At 43.6% G+C, this 13,804-nt stretch overlaps 1 protein-coding gene across 1 annotated transcript in view; it reads right to left on the bottom strand.

Moving 5' to 3' along the window:
* Positions 1 to 287: 287 nt before the first annotated feature.
* The window catches only part of Cflar (CASP8 and FADD like apoptosis regulator), a 61,555-nt gene continuing 48,038 nt past the window's right edge, over positions 288 to 13,804 (bottom strand). Inside the window, exon 12 of the transcript XR_007834874.1 lies at positions 288 to 656. The gene's annotated coding sequence lies outside the window, so the exon portion shown is untranslated. The remainder of the gene's footprint in view (positions 657 to 13,804) is intronic.

Raw genomic sequence — 13,804 nt, 5'->3', positions numbered from 1 at the left:
GAAGACTCTGACCTAAGGAACGGACCAACTCACTGAGACTGACTCATAGATCATGGTGCTGTTGGGACTGGTGGAAAGAAGACGGTGGCACCTCGTTGAAAGAAGTGAGTCGCTGCTGACATTTTCTTACCCTGGTGTTGTGTACCAAAACTTTTCCTAGGAGATGCAATACACATGTCTACTTACTCCACATAAGAAACTGATGGCAGACCAAAGCATAGATATCACCAGAGTCCAACTTGGCGAACCAATGAATTTTATTGTGATACTTACAGGAATATGGGTGAGGGGTTCCTTACATGAGTAGAAATGACTCCATGGCAGCTGCAGCACCAAAGCCCATCCGAGCATGGGTGAGAGCTCACAAAGCTGGGAACCTGGAGCATGCTGTGCATCCTGCACACCGTCACCAACTTGGACACAGTCCTATCCAGGTGCCTCGGTTGGTCTAAACCTTCCAGGCAGCTCAGTCGGTTTCTGCCTCTTCCAGGCAGATGCTCTGGTCTCAGAGTCTTCCCTGCAGCTTGGCTCTGGGAGTGTCCTTTTCCACCCTTGCATGGTGCCTTGTGGGCTTTTGTTGTTGTTTCCTTTGAACCAAGCCCTGCTTGGGTTGTAGGGTTGGTGAAAATACATCACATCTGGTTGTGTCTCCAAATCTGCAAAACACTCAGGGATTAGCATTATATCACTATATAACAAAACCTTCCCAGAGAACAGACAGGACAAAGCAACATCCTGAACCACCATCCCATAATAAATATAACCTTGGTGGCGTGCCATCAAAGTCCTTTGTCAGGTGACTCCAGAAGTTCATGACTAAGAAGTAGATACTGAAGCAGAACATGATCAATGTCTAAAACAGTGCAAAAAGGTTCCAGTCATTTCTGTCAATCGCTTATTCCACAGATCCAAGTTGCATACAAGGCATGGGTGGGGTGCTATTTACTTAGTTCTCTGTAATCTGCAGCCTTTCTCTCTGACTCATTACATTTACAAATCCTGAAGCTCTTCCACAGAGCCTCTACATTTCTCCACACCTGAGAAACTCAGTGGGCCCGACTTAATCTGCTCAAATCTACCACTCAAGGCCAAGGAGGAACACAGTATTGCTCTCTCCCCTGAGCTCCCTGGGGTGGCACTCTTGGATGTCGCTTTAGCAGTTGCCTCTTCATTCACAACCCATGGCTCCTAGGTGCCACTACGAATGCCGTTTCGGTGTCAGGAGGACTCCGGGAATATCTGTGAGCTACTCTAAGATCATTTGCTTTGCCAGGCATGGTGGTACATGGAAGTAGGTGGATCTCTGTGAGTTTGAGGCCTGCATAGCAAGTTCAGGGTCAGCCAGGGCTATGTAGTGCGGCCCTGTCTACAAACAAGCAAACAGAAACTACAAAATCCCACAAGACCACTTATTTGCAGGCTTTTCCCGTCAGAAAGAAAGGGGGCACGTGCACAGGGAGCTAAAAGGGACCTCAAGTCCCTCTAAGGGGCTCTGAGAATAAAGGTTCACTGATACGGCAAAGAAGACCCAGGTTTCACGAGCTTCTCTTTGTTTATCAACAGGCAAATGCTGTGCCAGGCATCTCTGAAGGACACCAAGGCACCAGAAACTTTGCAGGCCTGATAAAGTAGGAGCTCCCCAATGTAGTGACCACAGAGGCTAGGAGTCACCAGAGGTGTCCCACCTAAGGGGATGCCCTTGCTCAAAAAGCATAAAAACTGCAAAGACAAAGGAAGGAAACTGGAGGTGTGGCCACAAGCCAATGCAAATGATCCCAACCAACGTACAAGATACCCAAGGACCGGGAGAAGACATAGAAAGAGGAAGGAAAACTTTCTACCTTCCTTTTTTTTTTTTTTTTTTTTTTTTTTTTTTTGGTGAGATAGGATCTGCTATTGTTACTGAACTTGGGGGGTCACATCCTGTGCCCCAAGCCAGGTTAGCTACCTGTCCTTAACAAGACAACAGAAAGAGACAAATCAATGTGGCCATGTTGGGAAGAGGGACCAAGAAATACAGAGGCCCCCACAAGCCCATCTTCCGGGGCCCTGAAATGAGACTGAAGTTTAAATGAGGATCAAGGATACACACATCTAAGCAGTCCAGGTTAAGCTGTGGTCCTGCCCACCACTGACCATCATTATCCTGGCTTCTGGCTCCTCATGGAAAGTGGTCTGACAAGCTGTTAGAATTGTGTGAAATCTCTATGGGTGTAATCTTTTACTGCCCTAAATGTGAAACCCCCAAGAGAAATTCCCATTTCTTTGGGGCTCCTTGTTTAATAATCTGGTAGTCTAACTGAGAGACATGAGTGTCTCTTTTGAATGTCTTTATTTCTGCCAGGACAGTTTTACTATGTAACCCACACTGGCCTGGTATTTATAGTGTAGACGAAGCTGGCCTCAAAATGGTAGGCATCCTCTTGCTATAATCTTGGCAGGAATGAAGCTATTCTATCTAAAGTGCCGTTGTGTCCCTTGGTTTATCAGTCCATTGAAGCAATGGTCCCGACTCACAAGATGGCTCAGCTTGCAAAGGAGCCTGCTACCAAGCCTGATAACCAGAATTTGATCCATGCTGCCCACATGACTTCCAGCAATAATACACACACACACACACACACACACACACACACACACACACACACACACAGGCTCTCCATGAAATTAGAATTTCCCTAGGAATCTCATGCTGGGAGACAGAAAAAAATAAAGCCAGATGCCAGCTAGTGGGGGAACTTGTTTCCTCGAGAGAGATTTCACACACTTCTGACAAGTTGGCAGACTGCAGGATGAGAAGGCAGCCCAGTCAAGGAAGGACCAATGGTGGGCGGGGCCACAGTTTGACCAGAACTTCTGAGTTATTTATCCCTCTTATCCTCCATCTAAGCCAAAGGCTCATATCAAGATCCCAGATGGACTTCGGGATCACTGCCTCTCTTCATTTGTTTCTCTTCCCAGCATGAACACACTTGCATACATCTTTTTTCTCTGCTTTTCAGTGTTACTGATCTCTCTAACTGGCCTATTGAGGTAACTAAGCCTCACTTGTTAGGAATGTCAGTGCCCAGGCTGTAACCATACCTATGCTGGTAACACTGCCTCTCAAATGCTGGGACTACAAATGCGTGTGCCTGGCCATCCCTGAACCTAATTACTATCTGTATAACCCTTTCAAAAGTTTGTCATAATCAAGAAGTAAAATGTCTGTTGGAAACTGGGGTTCAGAAATGTCTGTGCCAGCTGGGCTGCAGGAAGATGTAACTCTCTGTGAAATTATTTCAAAGTCTTCAAGCGACTGCCCACATATCAAGGCATATTTGTTCAAATAGAACAACTTCTCCACAGGTCTTGAAAGATACCCCAAAGCTTCTCAGAGCTATTTTGGGGGTTCCCTTGTTTGCAGCCCTACCTCAGAAGAATACCATGCTGACCTCTCCCCCTTTTCTGTTTGGCCCTCTGCTTTATGTTGTCCTGGCTTGAAAGGCTACCTCCAAAGTGAGACCACCCTAACTGATCCATACACATAGCCTAAAGTGTATGTATAGTTACTTTTTTGTTACTGTGATAAAATACTATGACCAAAGACAACTCATAGTGGGAAGAGTTTATTTGACTTACGGTTCCAGGAGAAAAGAATCTGTCCTGGCAGAGAAGCAAGGCGGCAAGCCTCAGGCAAGCACAGCTTCAGAAGAAAGAAGAGAGCGCCCATCTTCAAATGCAAGCACAAAGCAGAAAGAATGAACTAGAAATGGTGTAAGGCTTTTAACCTCAAAGCCTATCCCCGACAATATACTTCCTCCTCCAAGGCTTCATTACCTAAACAGCCCCAACCAATGGGAACCAAGTTTCAAATACAAGAGTCTATGGGGAACATTCTTTTTTCTTTTTCTTTTTTCTGAGACAGGGTTTCTCTGTGGCTTTGGAGCCTGTCCTGGAACTAGCTCTTGTAGACCAGGCTGGCCTCAAACTCACAGAGATCTGCCTGCCTCTACCTCCTGAGTGCTAGGATTAAAGACATGCACCACTACAGCCTGGCTATGTTACAAAAACTACTACAGTGTCTCTTGTTGGAGTTTTGTTTTGTGTTTTGTTTGTTGCATCTTCATATAGCCTCCCTGAAGTGCTCCCAAGGTTTTTAAGGTTATTTGGTGAGATTCCAAAATACCTCTCCCTGACCTCCTTCTAACCACATCAGACCTGGCAGCCAGGCTAAGCTAAACATGCCCCTAAGAATCAGTGGCAGAAACAAAGACTTCTGCTGTCAACTCTAATGTTCACCTTTGCTGGTGTCTTCCAGCCAAATTAAAGCCGGAAGATGCAGAACCCCTACCCCCCACTGATGTGTAAGGCAACACTTTCCAGCCAGATCTCTTGAGAAACTAGTGAAACCGTTGATTTAGAGATGAAACAAAGGAAATAGAAAGACATGGTTCACCTGTGTCTAAGCCTGAGGCAGAAGGTCTATTTGCTGAAGGCCTGTGCTCTCTGATTCAAAAACAGAAAGTTAATTCACTGTGCTGTATGTTTAGGATGTGTGTCTGTGATATAGAAATGAATACTTTATATTGGTATGGATTTTTATTTACTGATATAAGTCTAAGGTCAATTTTGCTATATGTATTTTGCTTATATATTTTTTATACAGATATCATAAAAAACATAATATATAATTACATAAGATGATAGTCCCCTGTAATAGTCAAAACTTACGTTAATTAGGTTTTCTAAATATACAGAGATATATTTGAGATGGATACATAGTCTTCAAACCTTTCAAAGACCTACAGAATATGACATTTAAAATGGTTTAGGGTTTTTCTTTCTTGACAGTGAGACACAACTGCTCCTGGCAACACCGATTACTCCAGAGAGGAAGATGGGCATCGAAGACACTTGTTATGGGGTTTGACTTCAACATGGCAAGACTTGCTATTTGGGGAAGAAACTGCTCTCACCTGTTTGACTTTATGCTGTGTAAGGTGGACATGCAGGACCCACAGGAAAGTGACTGCTGAATTTGACAAAACAGGAGGGGTTCCTGCTTCATGGAAGAGTCTGCCAGACAGTCTGCAGGACACAGAGAAAAGTGACCAACAAACTGCCAATACAGATGGACAGTTTCAAATTTCCTGCTTTGATGAGAAGTCTGCCAGACACACTATTGCCTTTGGGCCAAAGATGGATGCTCCAACATTACAGAGAAACTTTGGATGACGTCCAGTTAGAGGGATGTCTCTGACAATTTTAGAGTTTATATATTATCCTTCTCTGGTCTTTGATAGCATTGAAGACAGCTAGTTATGGTTACGATTTTCATTAGTTATGGTAAGAGATAAATTACATATAAAACTTTAGACTCACAAAGATAGGATAGATGATAGAATATTTTCTTTAAATATTGATAAATATTAATGGACTAAATATTGTAACTATAATTCTTGATAACTGTTTTGTTGTGTATAATTATACTGTTAAAGTTAAAACCCTTCTTTTTATTTAGGCAGAAAAGAGTTTAGAGATGTCTTCTGTACATATGTTTCTCTTATTGGTTAATGAATAAAACACTGTTTGGCTAGTGGCCAGGCAGGAAGGATGGGCAGGGCTACTAGAGTAGAATTCTGGGAAGTGTAGGCAGGAAGGAGTCGTCATGTGAGCCTGGGAAGAGAGGCCAAGAGTCAGGCGTACTCTGGTAAGATAAGCCCATGTCGAAATACATAAATTAGTAGTTATGGGTTAATAATTAAGAAAGAACTAGCCAATAAGAAGACCAAGCCAACAGCCAACAGCTTCATAATTAATATAGTGCCCTGTGTGTTCATTTGGGGTAAGGTGGCTGGCTGCAGAACCCCATAACATGTCTGAGCAATATTTTGAGACAAATTTTACATTTGAACATCAATATTGACTCAATCTTCTGACTTTTCTTTTTCTTCCTTTTTTTTTTTTTTTGTCTTTTTTTGTTTTGTTTTTAAGTTCAAGACATCTCTAAATGTTACAAAAACTGTATAGAACTTTGCATCTACTTTTCCTTTGAATTTCATCCCAACCCCCTTTCCAAATTCCCTCTCCGGTTTTAAAGACTCCCAAGCCCACCTTTTGGCCTGCACTCCCCTGCCCATGTTGCCTTGCTGCTCTCTGGTGGAATTATTAGGCATTTGTCACAAAGCCTGGAATTCACAACCGGGATAAGCACTGACTGGTGTGAAATACCCATGATTCTGCCAAAGATGTGTATCTGGCTGTAAATGGTCAGGAATTTCCTATAACAGAAAAATTTAAAGAAACTCTTCTAAATGTTTGTAAACTAAACAAAACACTTGTAAGAAGAAATGAAGTAGTTATTTTTTGGTGTCCACATAGAGGAAGATGTAAAACAGGGCCCCTCATTGAACACAATCATTATTTCAGCTAGGCGGGCTTGCCATAAAGCTCCCGTGACCCAGTTGTCTCTGCTCCCCAACAATGGGGTTACAGGCATGAGGTGTCATGCCCTGCTCTTACATGGCTCCTAGGGAATATGAATTCAGGTCTCTTTGCTTATGTGGCAAGTCCCCTCAGGCACGGAGCCATTTCCTTAGCCTCTCTTCCCTTTCAGTTTCAGTTAGTGCGCCTATAATGTATCTCTGGAGATGCTTTGGCTATACCTAGACTCTGGTAATGTTAAAGTGGGAACCACAAGAATTGTGCAAGGGGTTATTACCTTTTCCTAAAGCTGGGTTTCTAGTGAGAGACCCAGTTACAGGTTTATGGCTGGGATGGGAAAAGGAATTAGTACCTGGAGCAGTTACTAATCAGGCTGGGATTCTTGCTTCTTTGTTGACACAAAGCTCCAACTGGAAGGGGCTCCCTACCCTTCTGGTGTCCCCAAAGATTCTCCTGCCTTTCTCTCCCATCTCAACTTGACATTGTGGGATGAACTTGGTCTTGAATCCCAGATGGATCTGACTTCAAATCCTGGCTCAGCCTCTCACTAAGAACTCAGGTACCTTCCTTTTCTTTACTGGGACCCAGTTCTTTTGTCTGTTTGTTTTTTGAGACAGGGTTTCTCTGTGTGACTTTGGAGCCTGTACCGGAACTCATTCTGTAGCCCAGGGTGGCCTCAAATTCACAGAGATCCTCCTGCCTCTGCCTCCTGAGTGCTGGATTAAAGGTGTGTGCCACCATGCCCCTTGAGAACAGGTCTTTGCATGTGAAATTGACTGCTCAGCCCGAGGGATATTTGTGTACTGTTTTACTCAAAGCAGGTTCTCTGGGGACCCTAACTCCTGTAGCAGCGAAGAGCTAGCCTCTTCTGGCTGCTATTGGGACAAGAAAGGGAGGCAGGAAGCTGGGCTTGTAATCATCTTCCAGACACAATGAGGACTAAGCTCAGGGCATGTGATTCATCCCCCTCCAAACCTTTGCCCAAGCCACTAACGCTCAGTGGGAAATGACCTCTTTTACCTCAGCCTCCTGGGGACGCTCAGTCACACATTTCTTGTTGCCTGACTTGGTGCTTTATCAGTTATTATTTTATTGTTTGAAAAATACCACCCATGCTGATAATTTGTGCACTTGAGAGTTATGAAAATAAACTGAGTTGACACATGTGGAATACTTAATACAGCTAATATTCAGGATAACACAAGTGGAGAGAGGGGGGGGGGATAACTTTGTCTACAAAATCTAAGTCAGTTTACCTCCTAGTTTCAATACGCCACATCTTTGGGCAGAATCACTTTCCTTTGATCTTGCTTCGTGTGGGTGAACCCAAGCTTTTCACATGGGTGAACCCAAGCTTTTCACATTGTAACACGACATTGTCACTTACAAAGTTTATGCTTAAAAATCACGCAATTGCCAGGCAGGGGTGGCACATACCTATAATCCCGGTACTCAAGAGGCAGAGACAGGTGGCTCTCTGTGAGTTCAAGGCCAACCTGGTCCACAAGGAGAGTTCCAGGACAGGATCCAAAGCTACAGAAGTCTCAGCAAACAAACAAACTAACAATAACCATGCAATCGAGTTACAAAAAAAAGAAGTACCCCCAAATATACACAATGTTTACAATTTCTTATTGAGCCCCATTCTAAACTACCCTAGAGCCCAGGCAGCCTCCTGGCTAAAGGCATGCCTGACCAGCTGTAGAGGACCACCCTAGCCATTTGGCACAAATTTAAACTTTATCTGTAGAGGGCGCTGAAAGCACAATGCAAAGCCTGGCCAAGGAGGGACTTACCCTGCTCCTGTGGCAGAGTAGCCAGAGCGTGCAGGCGACCTTGTGGAGCTCACTAGTAGGAATTTGTGGCAATATCTGTGTGGGCAGGTCCCCGCTGCCCAGCTCCTCTTTGCTGGCCATGCCCTCCGTCAACGTCTCTCTCGCGATAAAGCTGCACGTTCATCCAGTTCCGTGCCCATTGTTGGTGCGCTCAACTCGTTTTCCCATTCCGTTCCTTCCTTGAGTACCTCCCTGAGTCCTATAGATCCGCTGTTCCTACACTGGCTACCCCAGTATTCTTCAGAGGGCTCTTTTGCCTTTAATAGTTGTCCTGGAGTTTATAATAAACCCTCAACAAAATAAAAGTTATGTGCAACAAACTGATAGCCAATATCATCCTGAATGGAGGAAGGTGAACACATATTCTCTAAGACCAGGAGTGAAGCAAGAGTGTCCCATCCTTATAAATACCCCACCCATTACTCTTAATCTCAGCTAAAGCAATAAGACAAGAAAAAGGAGGGGCTGGAGAAATGGTTCAGAGGTTAAGAGCACTGGCTGCTCTTCCAGAGGTCCTGAGTTCAATTCCCAGCAACTACATTGTGGCTCACAATCATTTATAATGAGATTTGGTACATGTTTAATGCCAGAACACTGCATACATAATAAATGAATCTTTTTTTTCAATGTTCAATTTATGAGGCCTGATCTATTTTTAAAAAAACAAGAAAAAGAAAATAAATTTTGATAGGAAAGGATAAAGTATTTCCATTTGTGGATATGAGCTATTATCTTTATAAATTTTAAACTAAAATATAGTTACATGATTTTTCCCTTTGCCTTTCCTCCCCCAATCCCTCCCATGTTCCCTGTTGCTTCCTCCCTCCCAAATCCATGGCCTCTCTGTCTTCAGTCATCATTGATACATACATACAAACACACAAATATATAACTACAATCCATTGAGCCTGTTTAGTGTTACTGCAGGTACATAATTTCAGGGCTGACCACTTGGCATTGGGTTGCCTGTGGTTCTGTCTAGGGCTTGGGCACTGGGAGATTCCCCCTTCCCGTGTTAGCATATCTATTGGCGTCTCATTCTGGGGTCTTGTTTAGGCAGCTATATTTTTACAATATCATAGGTATAGCTATCTTGGTATTTCTAGGAAACATAATCTCATAGCAGACTTTCAAGTCCTCTGGCTTTCGGCTTTCTTTTAGGTGATGTTCCCTGGGCCTTAGGTGCAGGAGTTGTGTTGTAGATGTCCACTGGGCACCCGGCAGTCAGCTAGCTGGTCTTTGTACTTTGACTGGCTATGGTTTTCTGCGATAGTCTTTGTCTGCTTCATGAACTGCAACAATAGCCAGCTGGCTCTGTGAAATATCCCTAAAGGTGCAATAGCGGCATTCGTTTCTTGGTGGTAACCAACAGCTCTCTAATTAGATTTAAAGCCCACTCACTCATACCAGTATCATGCCAGGTACTGAAAACTTACCCAACATCCTGGGGCTAGTGAGGTCATGGGTCTTAGAGAACATAGGACAGCCACTTTACTAGACCATCATAATTCCTAACTGCATTCTAAATACATATACCCAAAGATAGATTTAGTTCTCACCCTCATCAAAGAGCAGATGAGCTATTCTTAAAAGACTTTTGAAGATGATGCTCAGATTACCAGAAAATGCTTAGGTCTGATATACTTTCAGCAAAGTGCAGGGTACAAATTAAAAGAAAAAAAAAAATCAATGGATTCTCTACTGTATGAAAAAGAATTCAAGAAGGCAAATCTCATTGGCAATAATGCAAAACAAAAACAAAAACCTAGTCATAAGCCTAACACTGAAGAAGATACTAGACAATGGAAAGATTTCTCATGTTCATAGATTAGCAGAATCAATATATATTACAAAACAATAAACAGAGCCAACTCAGACCCAATAAAAGTTCCAACAATGTTCTACACACACACACACACACACACACACACACACACACACACACACCCCTTAAAATTTGTATGGAAACACAAAAGACCCTAAATAAAAAAAAGCAATCCCCAAGACAGGATTTCTCTGTGTAGCCCTGGCTGTCCTGGAACTACCTCTGTAGACCAGACTGGCCTTGAAATCAGAGATCTGCCAGCCTCTTGCCTCCTGAGTGTTTGTTTTAAAGGTTTGAGCCCCCAGACCTGGTAAACAAAGCAATCCTGAGAACAAACAGGAATGCTGGGGTATAAAAAACATCTGTAATTGATATTACAGAGCAATATAAGAACAACTTGGCCTTTAATTCCAGCACTCAGGAGGCAGAGGCAGGCAGTTCTCTGAGTTCAAGGCCAGCCTGGTCTACAGAGTGAGTTCCAAGATAGCCAAGGCTACACAGAGAAACCATGTCTTGAAAAGAAAAGAATAACTTCATGAAATATTTGGACCAGTGAACTAGAATAGAGGACCCAGAAATGAATACCATAGCCACAGACACTGAACTCTTTAACAAAGAGTCAAAATTATATATTAAAGATAGGGTTGGGGGAAGAGTACTGAAAGAGACTGGATGAGGTTGGGGAGGGATGGATTTCAGGGTCAGGTAAAAAATACCTGGCAAAAGGGAATCTCACAGGAATCTACAAGGATGACCCCAGATATGACTCCTAGCAATAGTGGATACGTAGCCTGAATGGGCAATCTCCTGTGACCAGGCAAGACTTCCAGTGGAGGGAGTGGGAAACCAACCCAGCCACATAACCTTTGACCTACAGTCTGAACTGCCTATGGAATGTGCTGGGGTAAAAGTGGCCTAGAGATTGATAGAGTGGTCAATCAATGACTGTTCTAGCCTCAGACTCATACCAGGAGAGTAAGCTCACCCACGACTCTGTTTGGAGCACCAGGACCCACAGGTTGGATGACCCAGAGACCAGGGACAGAACCAAACAAGACTGAAGGAAAACAAACAAGCAAACAAAAAGGTCAGTACAATGGTGTCTACAGATATCCTGCTATACTCATAGGTTGGTACCTAGCCTAATTGTCATCAGAGAGGCTTCATCCAGCAACAGATGGAAACAGATGCAGACCCATAACCAAACAGAGCTCAAGGAATCCGGTAGGATAGGAGAAAAGATTGTAGGAGCCAGAGGGGTCAAGGACACCACAAGACAACTCACAGATCAGCTAACCTGGGCTCACTGGGGCTCATAGAGGCTGAACCGACATTCTGGGATCCGTGGGACTCCTAACAGTGGGAACAGGGACTGTCCCTGACACTTTGGCTGGCTTTGGGGACTTTACTCTTTATTCTGGATCTCCTTGCCCAGCCTTAATACATGGGGAGGTGCTTAGTCTAACTGCAACTTGATATGTCATAGTTTGTTGATATCCAAAAAGGGAGGAGGAGTGGATTGAGGGGTGGGAATTGGGTGTGAGGGAAAGGGACTGGGAAGAGAGGAGGGAGGGGAAACTACACCTAGTGTTCTTTTGCTGCAGCTAATGCCTAAGAAACACAAACAGGAGACTCAGCGCCCACGTGGAGTTGATTGAGAGAAGGGAGAGAAAGAGGGGGTAGCTGGTGGCCAACCGAAAGCAGGAGAGAGAGAGAGAAAGGGGGGGGGACAGAGAGAGAGCAAGAGGGGGCAAGAGGGAGCAAGAGAGAAACCAGAGAGAGAGAGGCGCTCTTGGCGCGCTTGCTTTAAAAGGGGGCCTTGCGCATGTGTAACTGAGTCCTCTGGCAGCCAGGTAAAGCTTGAGCTGCCAGGTAAGGCTGACTAGTGATGACACGGCCATGAGCGTCCCGCCCATCGTCGGGAGCAGGGGTCAGCTGGCTGCTAGTTCCTAACACCTAGGATATAAAATAAATATACTAAAATGTACAAATTAAAGAACCTTTCAACAAATGTTGCTAAGAAAACTGGAGTCCACATGTAAAATTATGAAACTAGATCCTTATCTATACAGGAAAAAAAAAATATTGCTTCAAAATGGATCTTAAGCTGGGCGGTGGTGGCACACACCTTTAGTCCCAGCACTTGGAAAGCAGAGGCAGGTGGATCTCTGTGAGTTTGAGGCCATAAGGAAATACAGGGAGAAATCTCAAGATGTAAGCCCAGGCCAAAGCTTCTCGAGTAGAACTCCAGTAGCTTGGAAAATACTAGCAAGACGTTTTTCATATTATTTTTATCAAATTAAAAGCCTTCTGCACAACAAATGGAATCGTAGAGTGAAGAGACCATTTTCTATGAAAAGAAAAAAAAAAAAACCTATGCCAGCTACTCATCTAAAAGGGACTTAATAGCCATAATATAAGAAGAACTCAAAAGTAAAACAATAAGAACAAATCATATGAACAAACCTGATCAATTCATAGATAGTTTTCAATTGAAGATGGATAAATAATCAATGAATATATGAAAACATGTTCAATGTCTTTAGCCATCAAGGAAGTGTCAATAAAGCAAAACTATTGAGAATCTCTCTCATTTTAGTCAGAATAGCTATCATGATTGATTGTAATGGAAATCAGTATGGCATGACCCCACCTGATGGGAGATGTCATTTTGTAAATATGTTTCTCTCCAGCCGCTCTCTCCGGTAAGATGAGACCACATGGAAATACTTAGATTAATAGAAATGGGTTAACAATTAAGACAGAGCTAGCCAATAAGAAACAAGTAACTGGCCACCAGCATTTATATCTAATACAGAGTCTCTGTGTGTTAATTGGGGCTGGCACAGCAGTGGGCCCAGACGGGCGGGAAAACCTTACTAGTAACACCCACCCTCAAAAAAAAAAAAAAAAAATGAAACTAAGGATAGAAAAGTGGTTAAGAGCACTGATTGTTCTTCCAGAGGACCCAACTTCAATCCGCAGCCCTCATGTGATGGCTCACAACCACCTATAAGTCCCTGGGAATCTGACACCCTCTTATGGCCTGCAAAGAAATCAAGTAGGCATGGACTGCACTGACATACATGGTGACAAAACAGCCACATGCAAAACATGTTTAAGATTGAAAATAGAATGACTACTCAGTGGTGTCCCACACCTTTAATCCCAGCACTTGAGAGGCAGAGGCAGGCGGATCGCTGGGAGTTCGAGGCCAGGCTGGTCTACAGAGTGAGTGCCAGGACAGCCAGGGTTGTTACACAGAGAAACCCTGTCTCAAAAAATCAAAGTAAAGAAAAAAGAAATTTCTGCACATCCATGCTTACCTAGGCACTATCCACACTACCCAAGTTTGGGAATCAGTCAGCCGAGGTCCCCTCCAGTAGATAAATGAGTAAAGAAAGTATTCTACGATGATGGTTTATTTTAGACACAAAGAACAAAACAACGTTATTTGCAATGAAATGGATGGGATTAGAAATCATCATACTAATCAGAATAAGCCAGACTCAGAAAGTCCAAATCCTCATTTTTCTCTCACATGTGGGGTTCAGGAGAGGGTGGGAAGGAAGGGGACGATTAGAGATCTGGGCAGTGAGCAGGAGGAATATCTGAAGGGCCCTGTGGGGATGGAGACACATATGCATCTATAGAAGTATTGTGAGGACAGTCATACCTGGCACAGTAAAAAGAAGCTGATAAATAAATTTCAGAAAAG

This window comes from Phodopus roborovskii, unplaced genomic scaffold, assembly GCF_943737965.1.
Source record: "Phodopus roborovskii unplaced genomic scaffold, PHOROB, whole genome shotgun sequence".
Taxonomy (NCBI): Eukaryota; Metazoa; Chordata; class Mammalia; order Rodentia; family Cricetidae; genus Phodopus; species Phodopus roborovskii.
Note: the sequence above shows the minus strand (reverse complement) of the source record. Positions and strands in the feature narration are given on the sequence as shown.